Below are 14342 nucleotides of genomic sequence, written 5' to 3'. Positions count from 1 at the left end.
CCAGCAGGCCGGCGTTGCTTGGTTCTGTGTAAATAACACAGAAGCAAACAAAGCCGGCATTTTGGAGTGATGTTGTTCCGTCAATATGCCGCAATCTCTGTGTAAAAGGGGCTACTGTGTGATCTCGCCAGCGAGTGAGCCGCCGCGCAGATGAACTGTGGTTTGTGGCTAAAATAATAACCGGGGATATTCTCCCCGTTAGCGATTTCAATGGGAAATACTTCGCGATCTGATTGAATGTCTCGAGCCTGAAAACACAGTGCCAAACTGCGCGACTATAGGAACTGTACAGTGAGCGGAGTCCCTCCGTTCGTTTCTGTCTACAACCGACACAATCACCGGAGGCGCATTCACAGCGTTTAAATACAGCCTCTCATTTGTATTACCATTGGGGCTTGGATGCAAATACTGCAACATTACGGCGGCAGATAAAGGAAAAGCGCAGTTATCATTTTCTGCACCTCAACCTCTGCTGTGGGAAGAAAGAAAGGGGACAAAGCAAGTCGATTGATTTGTCGACTCGCAGGCGGACGGTAGGCAGCTCTGGCAACGGAGCGAGAGTGCACCCGCTTGTTGCTCCGCCTGTCTAAACGCCCACGCATCGGTTGTCCACTGGCCTTTCATTAAAAAAATATATTTTATATTAGGTTTATTATATTGAGTCTTAAATAAACACTGCTTTCATTCCGACTCTCAACCCGCATTTCAATGAACCATGATGTAGTCTACAAAAAGATACTGAACTGTGATTGGCCAGTCACTGGCCCGGGCGGGCCAGTGACTGGCCAATCAACTTGCCCTGCATTTGATTTTACTGGCCCCGGGCCATCGGGCTATACGTTATGTCGAACCCTGCCATAGAGCATGCACGCGTGAACCGAAAATCGGACTGGGTGTACGACCAGATCAAATGCAGTAATAAAAACTATATAAAAACGTCTTTCTTTGCACTGATGGTCTCGTTTGCTGTTAAAGGTAATTTATGATTATGAGAGGAAACATGAGGCTGTTTAAAATATATTTAAATGTTACTCGTTGCCGCTTTAATGATATGAAATATTGATATTGCTCATACACATAATATAAAACCAGGCAAACATATTGAATTTGAAGCCTACAACTGAAAGTATGTGGAAGGAGTCGGCCAGTATTCTAAAGTCCAGAAGTTTGAGGATTGTTTTTATTCTTGAATTTGGGCAGTTTAATGAATGAACCTGCAGAAATCATGTTCAAACATAAAAAAAAATAAGAGATGAAGGTCTGATCAGTCTTTGTGGTGTGGTAGTGTTTACTACTTTCTCTATGCATTAGGGATGTGAATGTGTCAAACCAATGACCGGTTTTCCACTTGCGCTCAAGTTGACGTTAAAAATAGAATTCCGAAAGTCAGAAGGTTATGCCGTTTTTTTTTAATGGGGGATTTCACAGTGTACGCGAGTAAACGTCTGGTCGTGAGCGTGCTGCAGGAGCTTCATTTCTACATGAAGTGTCAGCTTCACATTAAGAGTCCAGTGTGGGACCATTTTTTCAAACTATTGATAAAAAACAATGCAGTGCAAAATATGCAGCATAATGTTAAACGCTCGTCTAAGGCTATGATGTTAAATCACCTCAGAAACACACAATGCCTTCGTCCGGGCAAGGCAGCGTTTCACAGTGAGATCTCGCCAGGGAGCCGACGCGCAGAAGAACTGCGGGGTTTGTGGCTAAAATAATAACCGGGGATTAAGGCTGGGCGATATGGACCAAATCTTATATCACGATATAGGTAATTTTATATCACGATATGGATATATATCACAATATAGTATTTTTCCTTTAAATTCGATGGATTACAATAACCGTACTGAACTTTAATCACATTAGATTATTTTCATCTTTTGCTTGAAATTTAAATTTGCATACAAAAAAAAAACTGGTGCAAAATACCACACCAGTCTGGCTTTAGTCAGTCAGTGCAAAATAAAAATGACAGCATCAACCAAATAGCCTACATTTGACTTGAATTTTCCTGCAGTGTTTGCTCATCTTCATTTAAAAAAGCTGTCAAAATTAACTAATGAGCAAATGTCTGGTACTACATTAACTCCAGCTTCAACACAAATAATATTTAAGTTTGACATGTTTTAAAGTTACATAAAACCAGCCTTGCTGGCTGTCTCCAACAACAACAGCACGGGGGTGAAGCCCCGAGTAGGCTAAAGATGTCATTATTAGCCAGCTAGCTCACGAGAGCTAACCCATGTAGTTTGCGGCTTAAAACAAGCCAACTCTGCGTCACGGCAACAGCACGCTGAAGCAGCAAGCAAGTTTCCTTTGTCCGATTACATTTTTGACCGTTAATACCAGCTGATCTGCCACCGTGACACGGAGTTGGTTTGTTAACTGTAGTGATGGCGCACCGGAGAGAGAAGCTGTATTGCAGCCCAGAACTCTGCTGCAGAGCCCCTGTGTGGCGCGGCGGTGTAACTGCAGTGTAACTGTAGGGACTCGGAGGGACAGCTGCCTCCCGCTTTATCTATGCTCCCGCCACATGAACTTTTTTTCTCCGCGGTATAAACGGTATGGCCAAATCTCTCCCGGTAGACACTTTCATATCGTCCACGATATGATATCGTCATATTGCCCAGCCCTACCGGGGATATTCTCCCCGTTAACGATTTCACTGGGAAAGACTTCCGCGATCTGATTGTAGATCATGAAAACACAGAGCCATGTCGGCAGACAAACTTCGCGACTATAGGAACTGTCCAGTGAGCAGAGTCCCTCCGTTCGTTTCTGTCTACAATCGACACAATCACCGGAGACGCATTCACAGCGTTTAAATAAAGCCTCTCATTTGTATTACCATCGGGGCTTTGATGCAAATACTGTAACATTACGGCGGCAGCTAAAGGAAAAGCGCAGTTATCACTTCATTTTCTGCACCTCAACCTCTGCTGTGGGAAGAAAAAAAGGGGGCAGAGTAAGTCGATTGATTTGTCGACTCGCAGGCGGACAGCAGGCAGCTCTGCCAACGGAGCTAGAGTGCTCCCTCTTTTTGCTCCGCCTGTCAAAACGCCCACGCATCGTTTGTCCACTGGCCTTTCATTAAAAAATATATTATATATTATGTTTATTATATTGATAAACACTGCTTTCATTACGACTCAACGCGCATTTCAATGAACCATGATGTAGTCTACAAAAAGATACTGAACTGTGATTGGCCGTTACTGGCCCGGGCGGGCCAGTGACTGGCCAATCAACTTGCCCTGCATATGATTTTACTGGCCCCGGGCCAGCGGGCCGTTGGTTATGTCAAACCCTGGCTAAGGCGGCCGCCTTAGCAACGCCAGCCCCCCGCCTTGACTACCGTCTTTGAAATGCATTTAGTAATTTTAAGGGGAAAACGCATTGTATTTATTATTTCAAATATTGAGTTATTTTTCAAACAGCTTCTAGTGTAGGCCAAGCAGATTTATTTTCAGAATTTCAATTTTCAGAATTTATTCAATGTTGCTTTATTTTTATGTTTTAAATTGGGATATACATGTTCCAAAACGACCAATTACCTCTCTATTTAAAAAGAAATCAAGCAAGAAGGCTCAAAATAACCATTAATGAATTATAGGCTATCGCATCACAGTAGGCCTATTGTCCACAATACTCGCACAACAGTCCCCCATCCAAAAAGGAACTTTAAAAAGTTGAATTTGCTCTTTGATGTGCATACACATGTTAAGTGTATGGTCCATTATTTGTATTTAGTATATCTGCATGGTATTGCACCAAAACAGTAGAAGTTTTCTTTAATTGTGCTTTATAGCATACTGTCTAGGCCGCAACAACGAATCGATTACTAAAAGCGTTGGCGAATCAACGAATTTTGTAATCGATTCGTTGAGTCGCGCGATTAATAAGTCACTTGTAGGCGCGGCACTGTTTACATCCAGCCGCCGACAGGTTCATGCACGACCGCACGTGAAGCGGTGCGGGAAAGCTATAGTGTGAGCGGCCACAGCTTGTAGTTTGGTCAGCTGTCTTTGGGTTAAAAAAACTCCTTCAACTCAGTATCCGTCTAGTCCAAAAAAACTCTGTCAGCTGCTGCTGCAAACGGTGTGCAGACGGGCTCAGAGAGTCGGCATCAGCGCATCAACAGTCATTCAAAGCAGCGGCAGTAATCACACAACCGAACGGTGTAGAAATTCCCGTCAGTTAAATATAGTAATCCCGTTTTTAAATCCATGTTAAAATCGGAAGGATATAGAGCTAGTTAGCTTAAAAAAAGTAGCAAACAAAACATGTCAAATGTGATGTGTTCAGGCCGGCTCAGTAATATGATGATTGATGTGTTCAAATGCAACACCAAAAAAAAGAAATTTGAGATTTTGGGTAAAACTTGTTTTCCCAGCAATATAAAATAGATGGAATTATGACGTGTTTAATGTCCTATCTTGAGCAATGATCATATCAGCAATTAAAGCAATAATACAAGTTCTATTTCAACAAAATAATAGAGAAGTATCAATAGTGATATCAATAAAGACTTGGATCGTTAAGGAGTCTCGAAAATGGTATCAATATCAATAAAAATTAAGGATCTCCTGTCATCTGAGAGAAATTAAGATGATTTAATTTTTTTAACCGTTAGTATTTACCGGTTAAAAATCTTATCGGTTGACTGGTTTACCATGGACATACTGTATAAATGTATATCATACATTGTATGTTTTTTTTTTAGTTATCCCAGTTAAGTTTATTTAATTTTTTTTATAATTTAATATTACTTTTAATAGTTCCGGGACGTTGGAGCAATAACCTGGTGTTTTGACACTTCAGTCTGTACTGTGAATTTGAAGTAATGTTCAGTTTTTGAATTAAGATGCAGCATTTACAAATGTTTCGAATCGATTATTAAAATAATCGTTAGTTGCAGCCCTACTACTGTACCTGCACATAGCAAATAAAATTGCACAACTGTAAGGTCAGTGTCTGTTAGATTTTTGTAGTCAAATAAGCAGTTGTTTATTTCTTTACTGCGCATTGGCATAGGGCTGGGCAAAAATTTGATTACGATTAGTAATCACGATAAAACTACCGTCGATTACGTCAATATGCGTTTGACATAAATCCTCGATATGAAAATAAAAAAATAAAAAAAAAACATAACTGATATGGATTTACCTAACAGCCAATCACAAAGCAGAAATAAACTCAACAGCCAGTCAGATTGCAGTTTTTGCATTTCCTGTCTAATTACACGGCCATTTCCTGGTGCGACGTGCATGTTTGAGCTGCAGCGGTAAGGAAAGAGGAGAGCCTTGTGTGATCACCTCGGCAAGAGTGAAGAGAGTCTTGTGTTTAGCGGAAAATGTCGGCGCAGCACTCTGTAGTGCTTTTCCTCGTCATTAATTAATAAGTGGGATACACTGCGTCTCGCTGCTACGATGACACCATAGTCACGCCGCAGCCAGTGCTGTTCGCTCACTGACTCGCCCCGAGCCGTCTCTGTGCATTTACCGGCGTTGTACGCTCACTGCACGGGGGAATATATTGGAGCGGCCACACAGAAAGTGTGAAAATGCACGACAAGTTTTAACCGCCGTCCGACCGCTGCTATCAGCAGCGCGAGCGGTGGCTCTTCCAAAATAGCACTCTACTTAGTGTTGGGAACGTTACTTTAAAAAAGCAATTAGTTATAGTTACTCACTACTTGTTCCAAAAAGTAACTGAGTTAGTAACTGAATTATTTTATAATAGAAGTAACTAGTTACCAGGGAAAGTAACTATTTGCATTAGTCTACTGTAAAAAAAAAAGAAAGTTGCTGTATGTCAACAAATTTGGATTTTTCTGAGCAGTTTTCACAAGTCAGTTGAAATGAGTAGAACAGACAGGTAGGCCTACTTGTAGGCTACATAACCTTCAATATTTATTGCACATCAACAAACAGCAAGAGGTTTATCCTGCACTTCAAGTAGGCCTAGCCTATTTTGTTCTCAACAAAAGTAGTAGAGGAAACAGCTGAATGTACCGTGCTGATCTGCTATCACTGGATTCACTTCAGGGGTGTCGGCTAAAACACCACTTAAGGCCAAAACGTCAGACTATGAAGCATGAGACGATGAGAGGAGGAGTAAGGATTTATCCTATGCTTATTTCCTTCTTTAACATGCACAGCAGGCAGCAGCATACAGATACCAGGAAAATAACAGTAGCAATATTCGGCTCATGATGACACGCTAAACAGCTGTTGCAACTGGCGAATCGCGGCTGTTTAATAACGTGCATAAATTATAATTTATAGAGATCGGGAAACTCCATGCACTTACTCACAATGGCGATGCAAACAAACTCAGGGAGAGCACGTTTCAACCGTGGATTGATAGGTGGTTACTGCGGCAACGCGCACGCTCACACAACAGAGAGAGAAAGAAAAAGAAACTTCCCTAAACAGGCGCTCCGGCTGACTGACGTGATGGCGCTAACAGTTATAATGTCATCCACACTGAATAAAACACATCTTAAAACAGTATAAGAAATAACAATCGCTTATCTTGTTGTTAACCCACCGGTCTCCTTACTAGCAGTTTGTGTAGTATGGAGCCAGGGGTGCTTTCGGATTACACAGTTTATTCAATGAATTCATAGTAACGCACCGCATTTAACGTTCAGTAACGATAACGGCGTTGTAACGACGGAAAAAGTAATTAGTTAGATTACGCCGTTACTGAAAAAAGAACGGCGTTACCTAACGCCGTTATTTTAAACGGCGTTATTCCCAACACTGACACTGACGGACCTCTAATAAAGGCTACACTGTGTCCCACTGCTACGATGACACCATAGTCGCGCAGTAGCCGCGGCCAGCGATGTTCGCTCACTGGCTCGCAACACGGGGGAATAAATGATGAAAAACAATCAAAAAGAAGCAAAGCTACATTATAACATACAGGGAGCTGTTCAGTTCAGCCTCATTAGCCTGCTGGTCTATAAGACCATGTAGCTACAGCATGAGCATCTCCCCTACCTACAGCTGTTGTTGTATGTGTCAGTAGTAGCTTGTGATGTCCTCTGACACTCATCAATCATCTGAGCCACAGCTCTACAAACATTTAAGAGTGTTGCCTCCCTGCCTGAGGAGTTTGATGTGATAGTAGTCACTTTCAGATATTTTAGTTTTAAAAACATTATGTTATGTAGCATAATATCTGGTTTTACAATGTTTACATTTTGCACTTTATACTCACATTTCTACTTTTTAAAATAGCTGACATGTAAAACCAGTAATTCTCATCATATTCATATTTTATATCTTAAAGTTCAGTACTTAAATGTGTCAGGGCCTTTGTTGATCCAATTGTTTACTTTTTATGTATGGTTGTGTCTCTACAATATGTTTACATCTTACAAGATGTTTGCTGTAGCCCTGCCAAAGGAGTTTATCGTGAAAGAAGTCAGAGCTTTTATTTTTATTTACAATATTTTCAATAGGTTACAAGGCAAGCTATCTTATATTGTTTAGTTAGGTGCAGTTAAAACATGATTGTGAAGTTAAATGTTTATACAGTATTTAAATGTGATTCAATGTTCTCTTATCACAATATGCTAATAAACAACATTGTATAGTTTAACTAATGAACACTCTGGTTTCTTCAAGCTTCAGCAGTATCACACTATATATCATGGTCAATATAGATATCGATCAATATCAAAAGAATAATCGTGATAATATTTGTTGCCATGTCGCCCAGCCCTACATTGGCATCTTTGAGCATAATAACACCAATATGTTCGCTGCGCCTCCCGTGACCCTGGGCAGTGACCACCTTGACTAAGACATTTTCTGGGGGAACACTGAACTCCCAATATATGATAGACCTACATGGCTTAATAATAATAATAATAATTGATAGGTTTTATATAGCGCTTTATTGCCTAGGCACTCAAAGACGCTTTACAGGGTTCCTGGTTCAATTCGTTCACACACAGTCATACCGGTGGTAATAGGCCTATCTGGATTCATTTTACACAAACACATTCGTTCTCGCACTTCATACATGTGCCGACGGGAGTCGCCGTTTCTCCTTTCTGTGCGTACACATGGGTCAGAGTTTGCGTGGAGGACCGCACATCTTCCCATCAAGTTTGTTTTTTATAAATCCCAATGTTTGTGTACAAATTGGCGTGTGCCCTCTTCTGGGCGTACGCCACGTTTATAAATCAGGCCCCAGGACAGTTGGCCGGCCATTTGCTGCTTCCCGAAGTGGTAGATATAGGTAGGCTACACACACTCACCGCTTTTTTTTTAAAGAGGGTTGGATATCAAGGACAATGACATGAACATGCTGTACAAAATAGGCCTGTGTGCTGAATAGGCTACATGTTCATACAGGTCCTTCTCATATAATTAGCATATTGTGATAAAGTTGATTATTTTCCATAATGTAATGATAATAATTGAACTTTCATATATTTTAGATTCATTGCACACCAACTGAAATATTTCAGGTCTTTTGTTGTTTTAATACTGATGATTTTGGCATACAGCTCATGAAAACCCAAAATTCCTATCTCAAAAAATTAGCATATCATGAAAAGGTACTCTAAACGAGCTCTTAACCTAATCATCTGAATCAACTAATTAACTCTAAACACCTGCAAAAGATTCCTGAGGCTTTTAAAAACTCCCAGCCAGGTTCATTACTCAAAACCGCAATCATGGGTAAGACTGCCGACCTGACTGCTGTCCAGAAGGCCATCATTGACACCCTCAAGCAAGAGGGTAAGACACAGAAAGAAATTTCTGAGCGAATAGGCTGTTCCCAGAGTGCTGTATCAAGGCACCTCAGTGGGAAGTCTGTGGGAAGGAAAAAGTGTGGCAGAAAAAGCTGCACAACCAGAAGAGGTGAACGGACCCTGAGGAGCATTGTGGAGAAGGGCCGATTCCAGACCTTGGGGGACCTGCGGAAGCAGTGGACTGAGTCTGGAGTAGAAACATCCAGAGCCACCGTGCACAGGCGTGTGCAGGAAATGGGCTACAGGTGCCGCATTCCCCAGGTCAAGCCACTTTTGAACCAGAAACAGCGGCAGAAGCGCCTGACCTGGGCTACAGAGAAGCAGCACTGGACTGTTGCTCAGTGGTCCAAAGTACTTTTTTCGGATGAAAGCAAATTTTGCATGTCATTCGGAAATCAAGGTGCCAGAGTCTGGAGGAAGACTGGGGAGAAGGAAATGCCAAAATGCCTGAAGTCCAGTGTCAAGTACCCACAGTCAGTGATGGTCTGGGGTGCCATGTTAGCTGCTGGTGTTGGTCCACTGTGTTTTATCAAAGGCAGGGTCAATGCAGCTAGCTATCAGGAGATTTTGGAGCACTTCATGCTTCCATCTGCTGAAAAGCTTTATGGAGATGAATATTTCATTTTTCAACAAGACCTGGCACCTACTCACAGTGCCAAAACCACTGGTAAATGGTTTACTGACCATGGTATTACTGTGCTCAATTGGCCTGCCAACTCTCCTGACCTGAACCCCATAGAGAATCTGTGGGATATTGTGAAGAGGAAGTTGAGAGACACCAGACCCAACACTGTGGATGAGCTTAAGGCCGCTATCGAAGCATCCTGGGCCTCCATAACACCTCAGCAGTGCCACAGGCTGATTGCCTCCATGCCACGCCGCATTGAAGCAGTCATTTCTGCGAAAGGATTCCCGACCAGGTATTGAGTGCATAACTGAACATAATTATTTGAAGGTTGACTTTTTTGTATTAAAAACACTTTTCTTTTATTGGTCGGATGAAATATGCTAATTTTTTGAGATAGGGATTTTTGGTTTTTCTTTACTTTTTTGCCAAAATCATCAATATTAAAACAATAAAAGGCTTGAACTACTTCAGTTGTGTGTAATGAATCTAAAATATATGAAAGTCTAATGTTTATCAGTACATTACAGAAAATATTGAACTTTATCACAATATGCTAATTATATGAGAAGGACCTGTAATAGGCAAGGAGAGTGGTGTGCTACTGTCAACTCAAGACCAACTCCGCCGTCCCACCCGCCTTTTATTCACATCAAATGGTGTTTACAAGCCTCGTGTGTGTGCGTGTCTGCTAACGATAAGTGATGCTGGGAACTTCCCGTTTATCCCAGCTGGGGTATTGTCAGCGTTTCCTGCCTGCCTGGGAACCGACAGCCTCGGTCAGCCAGGTCATGGGAATCTTCAGAAAGTACATAGTTCAAAACAAGATGTGGTTATATAAGTTCCCTTCGGAGCATATGTTTACACAATGAAAAATCCAACTCTCACACCTAACATAAATGGCCCTTATCCCGGAATTAAAACACTATGTGGAGTTTTAGTATCCTTAATAATATTTAATGTGGCCTATATTCGCGTGCAAACCATGTGGCTTTGTTTCAGATAAAGGCCTATTGCAAATATAAAATAAATTCGCACATAGGCAAACCCTTTTACACAAAATAAATAAATCCAACTAGCCTATGGGTTTTGTTAACGGATGGACCGTCGGATTTATGGCATTATGAGTCGTTTTCATATCAAAAGGAAAGGCATGAAAAGGTTGTGGTTATAATAAGGTTAGACGAATGGAAAATATTCCTTTTGCCTTGACCACCAATTATTTGCGAGTTAACCCCAATAGAATGCAGCTAAAAAAAATGTCTTCCAAGTGCGACAAAATGTTATGTTATGAGCTCAATGCACGCTAGTTGGGGAAATACTGTTACGTTAGGGCAGTGCTTCTCAAATCGTGGGGCGGGAGTTGTCAGGCGGGGGGGGGGGGTGGCCTTGATTTCCAACTGACCATAGCGAGCGCGATGTGTGCTTGTGTATAGTAATATACGCGCGAAAGCACCGCGATTTGCAGTAAATAAATGTCCACATGTGTCTCCAAGTGTCTCTGTAGGCTATTTAAAAAGAAATCAAGCAAGTAGACTAATAATAATGTAACCGGGTGGTACAGTTAATATCTTTATGAATATAACACTTTCAGTTGCAGTACTTGGGAATGGGATTGCGGGTGGTTTGCAACGGGTAGTGTGGCCGTCTGGTCACAGGGTGGCAGTATTGAGTCTTACTATATAGTGCTGCGCCCGATGCATCCTGGTCCCTTCTTCCGTTGTTTACCTCTGGACAGCGTTGGTCTTTTCCGTGAAGACGAGGTATATCTCGATTGTTTGCGTTTATAGAGTGGCTTATGGACATATGCTGCCGGTTGTTGCTGTATGGAACAGTTTTATAGCGATACCAGTGAGTATTTGTGTTGGATGGCCGTGTTTGTTTAGGATGTCTGGGGATTTTCGACGCCAGTCGCCAAACGTGGGCGTTCGCTTGCAATGAGATGTATGGCACCACGCGGTGTGTTTGTGAATCGCAGTGTCGCTTAACAGTGTCTATCTTTTAGAGATAACGACTCGGGGGGAAATAAGTCCGCTGGAAACTTCAGTAAGGGCTTGCCTTAGTTCAAGTTGCTGAAATGTAAGTGTTATAAGTCAATGTGTATAATATGTATAATGAGTCATTTACTGTTTACATTATTAAATGACCTGTTAATGTTTATAGTGGTGAAATGTGTATGTAACATGTTATTTTACATTCCCTGTTTACAGTCATGCCACTGCCGTATTTTATAGGCTAGTATTTTATAGGTTAGTATTTTATAGGTTAGTATGTTATAGGCTAGTATACTGTATTTTTCCATTGTAGTATTTACTTTATTCATTTATTTTATAATTCAGTCTCCTAGAGTTAAATTGAAGTGCAGCTGTTGAGCACTGAAGGATAAAGAAAGTCTTTAAAGAGGACCTATGATACTTTTTGACTTTTATGACCTATAAACGTTGTTATGATGATTTATAGTCATGTTTAACCATACTAGATTATCAAATAATGACGTACATGCATTTCGACGTATTCCCTGCTTACCATCTGGGGTGTCTGTGCAGAGCACCAGACACTATTCTAGCCAGTCGAGAAGTCACGTGTTCAAAGCGGCTTGACGCTTTGTAACATCGTGACGTCGCATGTAACTTGGTGTCATCACCACGCGGATGTTTCCATGTATGGTAATGCTGCCACTTTCCTACTCGCGTCTGCCTCGCGCCCTTATAGGTCCATGCTCGCACCTCCCGCCCAGGCCCCCAGGACGCTGCCTTCTCCGAGCAGCCAGCATGGACAGGTGGCCACGCCTGGTATTACACGCATTAGACTGTCTGTGACGGGTCCGTAAATCAAAATGGAGATCATAGAGGTCCAGCCCAGGTCCAGCCCCATTCATTCCCAATACAATTTCGTCAAACAAGAATGTATCTCCGCTAAATTTTTTCTGGATATCGATCAAAGGCTCATACTTTTCTTTAGACCATGTACTAATAGAATGGAAGTTTTCGCTTTTCAAAACGCCACCGAAAGCGTTTTATAGCCGTTTTATTTTCAGTTTTAGCCGTTAGACGTGTAGCCGCTAAAAGGAGCCGTAGTGAAACAACCGTTGCTTTGGCCGGCCCGGCCTCCGATGGCGGGAGGAATCTTCGTTTATCACTATATTACTTTACAACGACGGGGTGTAATTTAAAGATTACATATAGAGAATCATCGGGGATTAGTAACTTATACTTCCATGGTCGATAAACAATGCAACTGTGCTCGTCCCGCTTAGCTTAATGCACGGACATATTATAACGTTACACTGAGTAACGTCATGCTTTAGGGGCGTGCCAAGCTCACGTGAAGCAGAAAGTCACTTCCTTGTGGCTTCCCTGCGCCAATGAGCAGCTTTCATAGGAATGAATGGGCGCCATGTTTCAATACGGTGTCCATTTCTTTATATGTCCATGCTCCCGCCACTGAAAGTGTTCCGGAAGGAAGGTAACCAATAACAACGAAGTTGGGTTTTCAGGAAGGGAGGGGAGGGGGCGGAAATGTCAAAAGCAAAGTGTTTACCTTTCTTTATAGGTCCATGGTGTTTATAGGGCATGCTGGATCGCCAAAATAAGAGAAAGAGCTTCCCGAAAATCTACATAGTTTTTTGTGATGTGATTCGTGTCAGGTTGCTCTATAGCAGTGTAAAACAAGAAATTAAGACCAGAAAAGTAGTATAATAGGTCCTCTTGAATTATTACACTCTGTCACAATAATTGAAATAATGTGTTCCATAATACATTAATGCTACAAAAACCCCGAATTCATTGTGTCCTGTGTGGCATCTAATTCCACGGGCTACAATAACAATGCATCACAGAAGGCATATTGGCCAATAAAAAAACGCCACCTTAACTAGGCCTATGTTTACAGTTTAAAAATGTTTTGAATGAAATGCAAACCTCAGTTAATCATTTGCTCTTGTTTCTCTGTCCTGAGATTCACACAGACTGAGTAGTCTTGTTTAAATGTTACAAATTGAGCTAATAAACTGAACTTCGAATTTGTTTTAAGTTGCTGCAGAAGTTGGCTATCTCAGCTAATTTTATAATCTAACATCTAATTTGATAATAAGGTGATTGTATGCAGAATGCTCGTGCCAGAAACTCATACAGTGGTTTTATACAGATAAATAAATACATATTAGCAGGTTCTCAACAGTATTTAAATTTAGGTGGGGGGGCGCGAAAAAATGACAGAAAATAATTGAGAACCACTGCGTTACGGTAAGTTGATTATGATCAGTTGACATTATTTTCCAAACTGGCAAAACCACATGACTTTTTCACTCTATAAAGCTTCAATGTAGCTATATGGTGGGTGTATGTCCCCTTTTTAAGTGCATGTGAGTCTATCGCCATGTGGTAGATTTCTACACAACGCCTGACACCAACTTCTGCTCACACTCGAGCTGTTGAACTTACTTTTAAATGTCGTTAGGGTCCAATTGCACCGGAGGCGGAAACATGAGTAGTCCTACAAGTGAGCAAACAACTGCTCCATATATTTCTATTTGTGGCGTTCAATAATCCATATTCCCATTAGTGTCCGTCTGGTTTGACTCAATGTGCAGAATCCTTCCTCCTGCTGATGCGGCTGCGGCTGCACCTGAACTCTCAGCTAAACTTTGCTCCCCCTCTGTCGAGTTGGCTACGACTTCTACTTCTTCTTCTTCTTCGTTTATTTACCTTCAGACTGTATGCCTTTATGGCACAATACTGCCACCCGCAGGAGAGAAATATATATATATATATATATTCCAAATGGGCCTATCCTATTTCCATAGGAATAATCCAGTGGCCTTTATAAAATCCAGGAACAGTTTTTATAGTCCCAGGCTGGTTCTCAATGGGATTAAGAATGCTCTTTAGTGTAAAATATGTTGTGCCCAGGCTTCAGAGCTGTATACAGCTGTTCCAT

The 14342-nt window shown here is 41.5% G+C and overlaps 1 protein-coding gene across 1 annotated transcript in view; it reads right to left on the bottom strand.

Annotated features, from left to right (window-relative positions):
- LOC307250892 (uncharacterized protein) overlaps positions 1-13967 on the bottom strand; it is a 33809-nt gene extending 19842 nt beyond the window's left edge. The window contains exon 1 of the mRNA XM_080028160.1: positions 13847-13967. The gene's annotated coding sequence lies outside the window, so the exon portion shown is untranslated. The remainder of the gene's footprint in view (positions 1-13846) is intronic.
- Between the last annotated feature and the right edge of the window lie 375 nt (positions 13968-14342).

The sequence above is a fragment of the Ammodytes marinus genome (assembly GCF_949987685.1).
Source record: "Ammodytes marinus genome assembly, chromosome: 5".
In the NCBI taxonomy this organism is placed as follows: domain Eukaryota; kingdom Metazoa; phylum Chordata; class Actinopteri; order Uranoscopiformes; family Ammodytidae; genus Ammodytes; species Ammodytes marinus.
This window is presented reverse-complemented; position numbering and strand designations above follow the sequence as displayed.